Source organism: Synchiropus splendidus, chromosome 6, assembly GCF_027744825.2.
Source record: "Synchiropus splendidus isolate RoL2022-P1 chromosome 6, RoL_Sspl_1.0, whole genome shotgun sequence".
NCBI classification, from domain to species: domain Eukaryota; kingdom Metazoa; phylum Chordata; class Actinopteri; order Syngnathiformes; family Callionymidae; genus Synchiropus; species Synchiropus splendidus.
In genome coordinates, this window is record NC_071339.1 from 14,550,889 (window position 1) to 14,565,286 (window position 14,398).

Consider the following 14,398-nt stretch of genomic DNA (forward strand, 5'->3'; position numbering starts at 1 on the left):
CCTGTCTTCCTCTACAGCTGACAGATAAAACCGTTTTTATTTGTCATCTTTAACAAGCATTGAAACAACTAGATCAGCCTCATTGTCTGCCTGCGAGGAGCAAAACCAGTCACACACACACACACTCCCTGCCCTGTGTTTGTGGTGGCAGAGCACATCTGGTAACATCTGGTTGTATTTTAGAAATGTTTACATTTCCAAAATGCTGAAAAACTACACAGAGAAAGAGAAGTAAGGACAGGCGGGGATTTTTTTATTTTTTTTTTTTTGTTGAAAAGCAGCGCAAGGTGCCAGAGCGCCGCTGCTCCCCCAAAAGCGGATTGTTTAACATCTATCACACTACAGTTAGTTCGCTGACACACGCTCATAACCGTCGGCCAATTGCTGTTATTGCCATAATCCCGCTCCAACAATAACTGACATCTGGTGCACTAATTGGCAGACTGCAGCTCCGTCTGAGTTCTGTCCCATCAAACTGTTCCACCGACTTTGAGCTTCACGACTCCCTCTGTCCTCGCCGCTCACCAGTTGACAGCTACACACAAAGTGCGGCAATCTCCTCTGACACACACACAAACAGCTGCATTTCCATTTTTCTTTCCCTAAATGACGAGAAACACACGCACAGAAAAACATTTGGACTTCATTCTGCCTAATCAGAGCTGACAACCAGTTGAGCTCTGCGGAGTGACGTCAGTGCAGCAACACATTCGGCACAAACTACAGCGTTCAATTCAGATACTGGCGAATTGTTCCCGCTCTGTACGAGCCCCAGTAGGAGGAAACCACAAACTAAATCCCAACTGAGTAATAAGATAACAAAAGTCAACCTGCTTTTGGCTATTTTATCACCACAGGATCAGAAATCCCAAACTTTATAACTACCAGTGAAGCTCAAACAAACCTAAGTCACTTGAACTTGTGCTCTCACTGACTCAGGTGGTGAGGCAATGATGCTGGGGTGGCGCGGAATCGTGTCCAACAACAGTCAGAATAATCTTCAGATGTTTGTTTAGATTTTTACAAAGCTGTTTCTGATTTCAAGACACAAGACTAGCAGGAGCAATGTGTGGTTTGTGGGCCACTTGGGTCTCTTTGGAAGCCCTGAGAACTCTACCTTTTGTTCTGATAGTTCAAAGAATTGCATTGTTGTGACTCGAATAATAAAATCCCCCCCAAAAGAATTACATATATATATATATATATATATATATATATATATATATATATTTTTTTTTTTTTTTTTTACATGCAAATTGCTGCGAAGAGGCGAGAGGCAAAGAAGTTGAATGTGCTTATCATGTTGATAAAAACCCTTATTTACATTTTCCATCAGAACTTTTCTTCATGAAACATGTTTCCTGGTTCACTTGGTTCATGGCCGTTTAGCCACAAACAACACAATACAAGTGTTTCACCATATGCGAGCAGCTCACGACCAAGCGTCGACGTCACCGCTTGTATTTCTGTATTTTCCGGCAGCACCACAGCTGAGCACGATATTTTTAGTTGTTCTGGTTTCTCTGGTGAGCACTGGAGGGTTGTGTTTACGTTTGCTTGCCCGACTGGCTGAAACCCGCCGCCCCTGCTCCTCCATGAACCTTCCAGATTAACGGCAGCACTTTTTGTGTTCTGAAGTTATAATTATTTGTGCCATCTCACAAAGTGTCCTCGGGATCAGTCTAATCCACTCAGGTATTTCACTTTCCCATGGCCACCCTAACCTCCGCACACACACACACGCACCAGGGAGATTATTAAAGTGACCTCGTGGCACATGAAGTTTCTGATGGATTTAACATCAGGAATGATTGTTAACTTTTAGGACTAAAGAGTTGGAGTGACTCCTGAGAAAACCTCTCGAGCCAGACACATGGATCACATGACGCGGCGGCAGCAGAGACCCTTGGGAAAGCGGCACCGTGCCATCTCTCAGATGACAAAAAAAAACCCATGAGCGGCGCGGCAATGCCGCCATCCGGCCATATCACATTTAAGTATGAATGTGCCGCTCAAGCGCGTGAAGGGCTGAAGTGGATTTGGTGGTGAATCGCGGTGAAGTGGTTGAAAAAAAGATAATCACTGTGAAATAAATGAAACCTATTAAGAGGAACGTATGCTCAAGGTGACGGAAGAAATTAATTTGGCTTAACTATTGAGACTCATACCTCCACCCCGCTATAGGATTTCTAGCAAACTAATTATCACGCTCCACTTTCAGAAATAATAAGGGAAGTACTTAATAGGTTAGGATTCACCCTCGCATTCATATGTCCATTTAACATCCCCGCTTTCATGCCCACACACACACACTCTTCCCTTAATGCAATTTGGTGCTTTAAAATAGGCAAAGGAATTATACTGCGAGTGGTGTCAGGATTAGAATGTACAAGCGGCGGAATTAAAATACTGTAACGGTTTCCTGCGAGTGGCTGTTAAATGTGTTCAATAATGTTTTTGTCACAGTTTCGGACGACGGTTTCCAATGAAAGTGGAGGATCTCTGATTAGTCCGCTTGGTGCGAGTGGTAATTCAATTCGAGCTGGGCTCGGATGCGAGCTTAATTTTGAAGCAGAACAGATATGAGATGATCTGCGGCGGCGGCGGCGGCGGCTTCACGACTGGCCCCTGCTGCCGCCAAGATCCCGTTCAGGTCGGTCTATTCGGAATTGTTTAGTTCTCAAACTCCCAACAACGTGCGTGTGACTGATGTGTGAGCAGGGAACCACGAGTGTTGTGGTCCTTCTATTCCATTTCATAACGTTGGAGGGGGCGGGACAAGTGGAACGGGAGTTTCCTTTATCTTCGAGAATTCCAATTAACAGCCTCCTCCTCATTAATTAGTTTCTGAAAAAGCACGTTGACAAATCCAAAATCCCAATCCTGACTACACCAGGCTGCTTAATGAAATCAGAGGAATGTGAAGTTGGATAAACCGAGCCGAGGTCTGCCCACGTCACGGGAGGGGAGGAGCAACTCCGAGAAGCCTGCCGTTCATTTGCTCCATCACTGGTCAGTTCTTCCACTGTTTAACGCAAACAGATGAGCATTTTTTTCCCCGAATCCTTTTTCTTTTTTAACAGCGGCTGCTTGGCCTCGCTGCAACGTCAGCACGCCGTCAATTAAAACCGCATGTGCCCCAGACCCGAACACCCTCCTCGCTGTGAACTCTTCACCCCTGCGTCGTGACATCAGGGGCCTGACGGAACCAGTCCACTGTAGCGACACTTGTTTCTAAAGATAACAAACTTTATTGTTGACACGCAAATCCAACAAAATGTTGTCTCTTATTCCTCTAATCTTTTGAGTCTACAGATTAGACATTCAGATTTCAGTGAAGCTGAAATTTAGTTCCTGAAAGTTGAGGCATAATGCTAGCTGACTCAAGAGTTCGCATGCTTTGTTAGCCTTTTTCCGTACGACCCTTATTACAGTTTAAACGAAAACATTTCATGAATTTTCTTCTGCACTTCAATTTTCAGAGTTCAGGTGTTTCAGTTGCTGACTTCAAATGAGATTTGAGACCCAACTGGCCTTTTAATGAAAATAAACTCCAACTCTCCTTGACTCCGCCCCTTCATCGTTGCATGTTCTTGTAACGTATCATTGGAAAGTACCTACTTCCTACTTTCACGCACGATATTAAAATGAATCTGATGTGCTGAGGTGATTTGGGTCTGAGTCCGACTGCAGAGGTGCTGGGACAGCGTCACCACTCCGGTTCTTTGCTATTATGTGGCGCTGGACAGGACAAACCTCCCTTTTGAAATGAACAAGACGAATCCTAGCAGCGACAGGCTGGTCACTAAGGGCTAAAACTATGATCTGTAAAGCCAGATGTTTCTCTCGGAGGTATTCAAGACTCAACTCTGCTCCATAGATAAACCGGATTACTGTAGTATTAGAATGGAAATTAAGATGCTTATTCCAGTGGCCAATGCTAAGGGCTAATAGCTGTGCGATAAACTCCCTAATCCCACATAGCTCAAGGTGAGCGCAACTCTGCCTCTCCCATTATTTCTGACGCAGGAGCCGCTTCCCATGAAGCCCACGCGGGTGACGCTCCGCACCGACTTTTAATAAGTGCAGATAACCATCGAGGAAGATGCGACACTGATTCTAGCTCCGCCGCCACGCAAACACGTGTTCGCTCCCGTAAAGACACAGCTATAAAAACGCTGTCACACGCTGATGTCTATCTGGACAAGTCAAACTGCGATAAAGTCAATCTACAACCACAGCAATCGATGGAAGTAATTTATTTACCTCGCCAGGCGATTTCTCCCCCGGAGAGGAGAGCGGGAGGACCGGAGGTATTTGGCAAGCACATGTGAGTGGTGTTTAAATTAATCTAGCAGCAGTGAGATCCAGAGCCATGTATGAGTCCATAAAACAAGGGGAGGTTAAAGCCGCTCACATCTCACACACACACACACACACACACAGCAGGCAGAGGTCCAGCGGCAAAACCACTTCTTTTGGAGACACGGTGCGTCATTTATGTGACGTGTGTCCCTGGATGCTGCTTAAGAGTCCAGTTCCGAGTCTCTCTTTCCGTTGGAGATCAACGGAGGCCCTCGACTTCAACCCAGTGAAATAAAAGGCACTTAACTGAGCCCGATACAAACAGCGCTGCTGGCGCACAAACACACACACACACACTCAGATGCTCATGCATATGCATGTCCATTGTGATTTATGCATCCTGGCGGGGGTGTGGGCCTATCTGTGCGCAGGGCCGACACACAGGTCAGCTCATTTGTAAATCAGTTGCCTATTTATGGATGTGTGTGCGTGTTTGTGTGCACATCTTTGTGCCAGTAAATCTGAGCGAGGGTCAGCGTTTGGACGAGGCCAGTAATCGAGACTTTATTAGATTCATTTATTGAATTGTTTCCAGCTTCTGCTGTGCACGTGTGTCCGTCGTAAGAGTTGTGTGTGCGCTGGCACGAGTGTAGTGCGCTATGCTGAAGTCACCTCGGCAGCAGTGACCTGGGCAGGAAGTCGCCTGGCTCTTTGACCCCGGTCACAAAAAGTCTCTCCAGCGCCAGGCCGGTCAGAGAACTGGGTGTCCAGTGAAAGTTAGACAGTTAACAACAGTGCTAAGGGTTAAACGCAAGCTAAACTGTGTGCACTCTTTGCAAGGAGGGGGGAAAAAAGGGTGCCTGTCGTCCTTTGTGGTGGCCGGCGGTGTTGCTCCACCTCCTCTAAACAACAGATTTCGGCTAATAGGGCAGCTGCTTAACAACCCCCCCACCCTTACAAACCCCAGCTCTCCCTCTGTGATCCTTCCATCTCACTTCACCCCCAAAGAGCCCACAGTTGTTTTCAACTTGTTTTCTTACTTCCAATGTGAATAAATTAGCTGAAACATTTGGAGCGATCACATGACTCATGTTTTACTAAGCTATCTGTACAAGAGCCCATTAAGATTTCTGTTTGAAGGGAGAATATAGAAACAAACCAAGTGTAAAGTATCAGTGAGGGGCTCAGAGCTACGAGCTGGCAGTGGGATTAGGGACAGAAAAATTAATTTGTTTAAAAAGAGAGGAATGGCTCAAACCTGAAATGTGGTCACAATTGTCGTTTTGAACCGAAAATATTCAAGTGTTTAGTACTTTTAGATGCATAAAAGGTAACACAGTTGTGAACTCGGCACTCAATGGGGAAATGTGGATTGCCATGGCAGCAAAGAAGAATGAACATTAAACATGAAAATATACATCGAGCATCCAAATTGGATCAAAAATAAAACAGACAACAAAATGTAAAAAAAAACAATCAGTCTATTAATATGCCTTTTATATCAGGTGCAGATTGGCTGTTTTTCTCTGTCTAATATGACAAACTAACATGACTTTTGGAGTTGTTGTTTTTTAAAAATGACCAAATAACTTTTAATGACACTAATGTTCTCTCATTTCTATTATGTTTATAACTGAAGCACTGTTGCAATATTAAACTGGAGATTCAGGTTGGGACTGAGTGTTCCTCTCAGAAATCCTCGACCAATGAGGAGGAGGGCGTGACATCATCGGAGTGGATGGGACGTCAGCGCTGGAACAAGCTGTGCTTGAAATTGTTGTTTAAATTGTGGCATTACGTAACATCGAGAGTGGAGGTGCATCGCTGGCAGCGATCTGGTCACACGTTTCCTGCAAGTTCTAGACTGCATGCACCTGACTCGCATGTTTGTTTCATTCAGTTTTGTTTAGTTTAACCCCACGACACTTTTGTGTCTGCGGACTCAGTCTGTCCTTTGATAGTCAGCCTCTCACCTGCAGGAGCCGGTTGGACTTCAGCGCAGTCATCATGCCGACACATTGAGATGAGATGTATTACAAATAAGAAGCAAAGATATTGCGTGACACGCCCATAATCTGCCGTGAATGAGCTTGTTGAGCTGATCTGGAGCGATTCTTCTTCTTCTTTATCACCGACACAACAGAAAGCCATGGCAGCAGCGGAGCCACACGCAGGCTTCCCGCAGAAAAGGCCCCTCCACTTCATTAGGAAAGTAAACACAAGTGCTGTCTGAAGTGGCTAATTACAGGCTAATTACTCCCTGCTCGTTACTAATGCAAATTAGATTATGCTGCTTAACTTCCTCGTGTCCACAACGCCGCTGTTAATTGAGGCCCTTTGAAATTAAATTACCCGCTAATTAGCATATCAAAACCATTAATTCTGAGCAAGGAGGGGAAAAAAAAAACAACAACAACAAATGCCAAGTTTTGCTAATGAGTTTTGCTAATTGAATACGTGTGTGCCAGGAATCCCTCAGTCATCCGAGCGGCCGTGTAAACAGGCAGGCACCAGAGGAGCGGCCCAAGGACGCTGACAGAGACTGGACCAAGTGCTTCCTCAGTCAGTGGAGGAGTGAGAGGCTGAGGCCGGGGGATGTCTGAGCGGAGCAGCTCGGCATTTGTCCGGCTTTACAGCTCGCTTTGAAGTGAGGCCTCGCTGGCTAAGTTATTCTGCGCTTAACTGGCTCCTCTTCACCTCCAGAACAATCCCGACCCAATTACTCAGACACATGGCAAGACCACAAAAGCCCACATACAAGTGGAGCTTCTTCAGCCTGAAAGATCATGAGCCTCAATGTATGCTTTCAAACTGGCATTTACACAGTGCCTTGTTCATCACAGAATACTGTTTTAGTTACCACTGTATTTTATATACGGTATATAATGGAGTCTGAAAAATGAAATAATTATTAAATAAAATTTAAAAAAAATTAAACACTTCACTCAACCGACCATAGCAGGCTGGACTAGAGTGTGACAAGTGCGGTCTGGTGGGTGGGACAGTAGCTAAATGCTGATCAAGTCAAGGTGCTAGGAACTAGATTACATCCAGAGTCAGATTCCACTTTACACTCACAGTCATGAAAACACAATTCACAACCCACAACATGCAACCGCCATTAAAAAGAAGTAAACTCGCATCGATGAAAGGAGGACAATAAAGGAAGAACGAACCGTCTTTCCTCTGTCACGCTCAGGAACCAGTTTGTACGTGAGATTCATGTACACAACATAAATATCGCAAGGTCAAAACATGACATTGATGACCTTCGACGTAGGATGGTCAGACACCATGCTAGCAGAATGCCAACAGTGAAAACAAATCTCAATTATCAATTTTGTATCAGTATTTTACAACTGCTTTCATTCATTGAGGGTCAATAAATTCATATTATACTCTTATGTGACACTTCGGAGCAACAAGAGGAAAAAGACACATCCATCCACACCAGTCCATTTCAGCCGATGACCCACTCATTGAAATCATTTACTCATAAGTATATATATTATATATGTATTAAAGAAGGTATTTTTATGGATTCAAACCCAGCCTAATAAAAATGTATTCTCCCATCGCTCTTCTGTCCAAGAGACATAAAAAGTCCCACAACAACCAGCGTCTGTGATGTCTCTCCCTCAGCACCCGGCCAATCGGAACTGCGCTCCACTCGCTTCATTCAGGTGGAAAAGTTTCATCTCATTCCTCTTCCTAACTTCTCATTTGTCACACAGCAGCTGCAGGGCGCAGAAAGAAAGGTAGCAGGCACCATTCAAATAAATGAAACGGGCCGCATAATCTGATTTCAGAACTCCTGCACCCCGACGCAACAGAAGCAGCTGCCCCACAATATTTGCCCTAATGGTGACAATTATCATATTAACCAGTAGCCATTTGGCTAAGTTGATTAAAAAATTGATTATTCGTCTGTTTCTTTTAGGAGTTTCTTAATCAAAATCTAACATCCTTGAAAAATTAATTTGAAGCCGTTTCTTATCAGTTAATTAAATCGGGTTGGAAGTCATTTTTTCCCCCCGCGCGGCGTGTGATTACAGCGCTTCTCTTCTGCGTTCAGACACCACCACGTTGGAGGGGAACTTTTCACTGTCTCATCCAGAACAGGGCGTCTTTGAAGGGCCTTTCTTTCCATCTCAAACCTGCTCCAGAGATGCTGCCCCACACAAGGGGGGCACCTGAGGCGGAGACAGGGGGGACAGGGGTCTTCACAAACCTCATCCCACCGCAGAGAACTAGTTGATCTATTTTTGGAAGCGTCCCGGTGAGCAAGCTCCGCCCTCCTCATAAAACAGAAGGAAGGAGCGCAGCGGCGTCAGAGGAGTCCAAGTTCGCCTCAAAGCGAGCGGCAGCCCAGAACAGCTCCCTCCTCCCCGGGGGGAAGAGTCTAAACAAGGGAACGAAAAAGAGCCAGAATACGCAGCGATTTGCTCTGACTGGATAATGAATTGAATGATTATTAAGTCCAGACATCTGCAGCCAATCAACACGCTGGCTCATCAGCCAATCAAACCCCCACCTGAGCGTTGACAGAGGAGGGGGTTTACTCCATTCCATCTGCCATATTTGGGCCTGGTTCTCCCTCTGATGCTCGGCTGCAGCTGCCGTCCACAGGAGACAGAGAACTCTCAAAGCCACAACTATCAGTTTCCCCCTTCAATTAACCCTGTGGGAAGAGAGCGGCGCGGCCGGGGGACGGCACATTCAAATTTGGGGGAGGGACCAACACCTCCTCAAGGTTGAACTTGACCCCGCTCCTCCAGGTCAAAGCAGTTACTGTAAGGCTCGGCCCTCATTAGGCCTCGCTTCATCCCGTAAACACCCACTGAGTCGTAATAAGTTGAAGTGAAGTTGCGTCCAGGAGAGGAGGAGCCACGAGCGTCTCAGATTGGAGTGTAAATGTCTGGGCCCCGCTCCCCCTCTGTATTTTTTCGCCGCTCCACTCAGTCTTGCAGAGAACCCCCGGGGGTCTGCTCCAGCCAGCCCTCTGCAAAGTTTTGCTAACAAACTTTTTTTTCTTTTACAAAGCCCCCAGAAGCCGAACGCCTGGCTGACACCACGAAGCAAGTTTCAACTGCCGCGGCCCTCCTTCTTACTCCAGGCCTTTGTTCCTCCTTCAGTCTCCTCCCTGGTTTCGACTTTTAAGGTCTGTTCCTGCTTGACCTTTACACAACGCAGCCTGCACTGGTGGCAGACTAGAACTACAGGTCAGGGAATGGAGTGAATATTTTGTGTCCTCATCAACATGAACGAATCCATCAAAGACCCACTTAAATAGAATAAAAATAAATCGGAAAATAGCTTGAAATGGTTCAAAGGCATTTGGTTGTTTGTGGTTTCATTGATTTTCCGAGCACTCCTGTCTTCCGCGGGCCTATTGATCGACCTGCCGCCGACTCTTGTCGCTCCACTCATATAGAATAAATTATTTCTATTGAAACAGCATCTGAGGAGAGGGAGCCGATGTTGGAAGTAAACTGTGATGACAGCTTGAATGTCATGAAGAGGCTGAGGGAACACAGAGCTGCGATAATTAGAGACAACAGGCACGGCCGGGAGGGAAGACAGGCGGGGGGATGAGGGGGCGCCTCCAAAATGGAAGCAATTTCAATTTGTTTGTGAGCCACAACTTATTTAGAATTAAATAAAACAAATTGTCCTGTCAGTCACGTGTTGCTTCCTCCAGCATGGATGTTGTGTCCCTTTGTAGATACAGAGCCTGCCGGCTGCTTGACTGACGCTTCTGCGCGAAACTCTCCGGGAGTTGGACTTGAAATAAATCTCCACGTTACTGCTGGGCTGAATCATCGCGTAACTCAAGTTGGACACTTTTCACTTGAATTTTTTTTTTTCCTCTGATCGGCATTCAACCAGCAAACACTGCTTGAAAGGCCAACAACCCACAGAGTAAACACACTGACACACACTCACGCACAAACACACACAGTGGCCTCGTCGTCTTCCGAGGAACAGGAGAGCCGGTTCTCATTCTCAAGGGAGTAAATCTCAGGTGGCCGCCGATGTTGAGCTCTCCGGATTAGGCTACCTTTATTTCCCCAAAAGCCAAGGATGGACATGAGGCGAGGTGGAAGTGTGTCCGACTGAAATCCTCCGACAAATGTCACGCAACAAACAGTGGCCACAGAGAGCAGAGCGGAATAAAGTGGCACCCAGAGAAGATCATGAGTCTCGGAGGAAGAAGAGGGCAGCGAGAAAGAAGGGGGGAGTTAATGGAGGTGGGGGCGAGGAGGGGATTACACAATTATTCAGATAACAGCTGGGAATAATCTAGTGGCAGATGTCTCTCGGTCAACAATGCCCACCACACACAGACAAGCACACACACCGCCGGAGGTTTAATGTCCAGCAAACCGCCGCTACTGAACCAACACACAGAGCTTAGCAACCCCGACGACGAGGAGGAGAAAAAAAAAACCCCACAAGACCAGGAACTCCAAAATGTATACAGAAAATCTGTTTGCTTTCCTTCCCCGGCAGCCGCCTGAAAAACACAACCTGAGGAATCCTGTCCGAGGCGGAGAGGGGTGGAGGGTCAGCGGGTGATTGGCAGGTAATTGTAGCTGGATATGTGTGCTTTTTACCGCTCACACATTCTGAGCATCTCCCATCCAGCTCCTCCCAAACCTCAAAGACAGAGAGAAGGAGAGAGGAATTGACACTTACAGCGTTTGCCGGGGGCCAGGTCTCCTTTATCATAATTACTTCTGAAAACCTACAACCAAAGTTTTGGAAAGCTAAATTCCAAAGCTCTGTTCCCATCTAGCTAATCTTCCGGCGAGCGCCGCGGCGGAGAAGGGCGGCATGGGCGAGCGTGGAAAGCTCTGTCAATCCGTCAACCCAGGCAGCCTATTGTGATTTGGTTTAACACTGGTTAACAGCTCGTCCTGTCACAGGACGGATCATCCCACGGCGCCTCACATGCTAATAGCTTAAGAAGGCATCCCATGTCCGCTGGAACTAATACCACAAATACTAATGCCGTAGAAGATCAGAGCGCGGCGGCACAGCAGCCTCACTCGCAGCAACGGCCCGATACTTTTCGGATTAGAAATCGTAATGAGATGCATTCGCGTGGTTATTACCTCTCGGGTTATAAATGCATTACGGTAAAATATATACACTCATTACGGCAAAATGAACCTGGATCACCGGAAGGCGTTTGTACCGGAGGTTCGGGAAACTTTTAACGCAGCGCTGACTTCCATCTCACACTTGATGAAATGTCTACAATGTGCGTGCGTATGTGCAGCGCGAGCGCGCTCCGCAGCTGTCACCGACCCTTCACAGCCTTCCCTTTCAATACACATTAAAGCAGCGCCGCAGAAAGTTTAGTCACATTGTTGTTGGGAGCGCAGCTTTTCCACTGATCTGCTCCCTCGGTTCTCCGCTCGATTGACGGCTGCCCTGTCAGTTTGTCGCGGCGCTTTAGAAAACACCAACGGCTCTCTGATGAAGTGCTTACAAAAGGTCATAAGGGTGGCGGCGATACAGAGGAGGGGAGTCGACTGGTGAGAAAGAGGGAGGCGAGGGAGAGGAAAAGGAGACGGGACGGAGTGAAGGGAAATCCATAACACAAATACAGCTGTCAGGAGCGGTGCAGGGTTAGCAGGGGAGGCCACTACGATGCTCAACACAATGGCCACACTTGCAGACAGTGGAGCTCTACCTGACCTCCAACTCCCCTGCAGCTCGAGCCACGGCCTCAGGTGCCGCTCTGATCTGATGTTTCCTCTGCGACAATGATCTGTAAACCCTTGTTCCCTGCTCACGCCGGTCATCTGCTCTAGCTTTCACTCGCACCGGCTTCCCTTCCCCCTTTCGCACATAGGAAAGAGTCCCTTCCGCTCGGAGCTGTTGGGTCACTCCTTCTCCCATCCATCAGCAGTTAATGGAGCCGCATCTCTCCACCCAACAGAAAGGAGGAAACTCGACCGATGGACAGAAAGAGCCAGCAAAAACACCTGACCAGCAGCGGGAGGTGAAACATTTCAGACTTAAGTTTCGCCAGAGTTTTTACGCCAGTGCCCAGAAAGGGACGAAGCGAAGACAACAAAGACACACGACTCGGTCTTTCCCTCTCTCACAGGTGGTCAACCTATTTAAGAAGTTTCCCGCTTGCCTCCTCCTCCTCCTCCTGCTTCCCTTCGCCCCCCTCTCTGCTCTTAACGCTGCCTCCTGACCTGTCATAAAAACACATCTCATCTTTGAAAAATGTGTGGGATTTATTACACGCACACAGGGACGGACTGACACACACGCAAGCACTGAGTCCGCAACTTCTGCTAAATAACAGGTTCAATTAGAACCACATGTATAATCAGGCCTCAGTCTAAAGCAATGTGGCGGCAGTTTCACTGAGCAGTCAATCACGGCCGAACAATCCCCCGCGTTCGCAGCCCTCACATAAACCTGTCACTTATTTACCCTTAAAGTGTGTTCATTTACTCCTTTTACAAAGGCGACAATGTAAACCGCCGGCCCTCAATATTCAAACACAATTTCAGGAAACAATTGGATTCCTGAAACTGTCTTTTTTTTACTATAATTCAACATCCAATGCTGGGTTCTTATTTGGCTAAAATATATTGATTTTTGATAAATAAAAATTTTGCTGTATTGTTAGAAAAAAGAACACTGTTTGGATGAATAAAAATGTAATTTTAACCGTCCCAGCTTTAAAGGCCTGAGAAGGGAATCATCTTAAAAAATTGATGTACACCACTTCTATGACTAAATCTCTTCACCTCCCAGTTCCAAAAACAAGACATTTAAAATGCCTTTTAATCGTGCGACACACACAGCCAATAAACACAGTGAGCATGCATTTATTCCGACCACAGTCCCTTCATATTTAAAACATCTTTAAATATCTGAGCAGGTTGGAGCTCCACCACTTTACGCGACAGGAATTTTGGACCGTCAATTGAAGCACTCACGTTCCATTTAGCTTATCTCCAATTCCATTTGAAAGGTATCAGGGATTGTGTGAGCTTTTTTAGCAGCAGAGTACCACACTGGAAGTAGATGTGTGGATATCTATGGCAGGTCAGAGCCGACATGTATAGCAGTGTCATTATATGGCGGCTCTTCAACATCACTTAGGAGCCAAAAGCCCACTCAGACTTGTGGGTTTGGGATAGCAGGAGGGCTTTAATGAAGCGACGGACAGGCGTGCCATCGCTGCTGCTATTGATGCGGAGGACATTTAAAAACTTCAGATATTGTCCATCCACTCTCACACAGACACACTCGTTCACGCTCTCGGCAGCTGGAGGTTATGAGGACCCTCTGAGTGAGTTTATGGACTAACACAATCATGTTGGTGGCTTTTAATGCGGCTCAAGGGGTTTTAAGCGTCGCTATGTCTCTACAGACGCACTCTCACACACGCAGTTTAAGTTGTGTGTCGATAACAGAACATGACTCTGCGAGCACAACAATTAAAGACCGGACAGTTGTGGAGAGCAGGACGGGACAGTGTTGAAGGGAATAAGACGAAGCACAGAAGCCGGCAGAGATGGGAGAGAGAGGATCAGTCGGGCTTCCTCGGATCAGCCCTTCGCTCAGGAATATATGATCAATGATCCTGGATAAAAATGAGGAGTAAAGATCGAAAAAAACTAGACATCTTTTTTTTTCTTTTTTTGATGCAGTCAGAATTAAAAAAAAAGCTTTAACTACTCCCTATTTTTTAACAAATATATATTTAATAATTCTAATGCGATTTTTAAGGCAACCATTAATAAATACATTTATTTCACACGTTGAGAGCCCACTTGCATTGTGCCCTAAAAAGTGACAGCGTTTTCATCTGCAATTAAAGCTCAATTAAAATCAGCGGGAGAAGCAGCCACACAGAGAATAATATGCATTATTCCAAAATGCTCGGGCGCCATCCATCAGGGGCCAATGATGTGCATGTCAGAGGCTCAGCTTGGGCGCTTTTCACTTCATGACAGACAACTAAGAGCAATTAATTGTCATTTCATCTTTTTTTTCTTCTCCTGGGCTTTTCATCTTGACCTGCGTCTAAGTGACACTTGGGAATTGGGCTGCT

General features: G+C 46.3%; 1 protein-coding gene across 3 annotated transcripts in view; it reads right to left on the minus strand.

The window, feature by feature from the left end:
* foxp4 (forkhead box P4) overlaps positions 1-14,398 on the minus strand; it is an 80,729-nt gene that overhangs the window by 65,237 nt on the left and 1,094 nt on the right. The window lies entirely within an intron of this gene.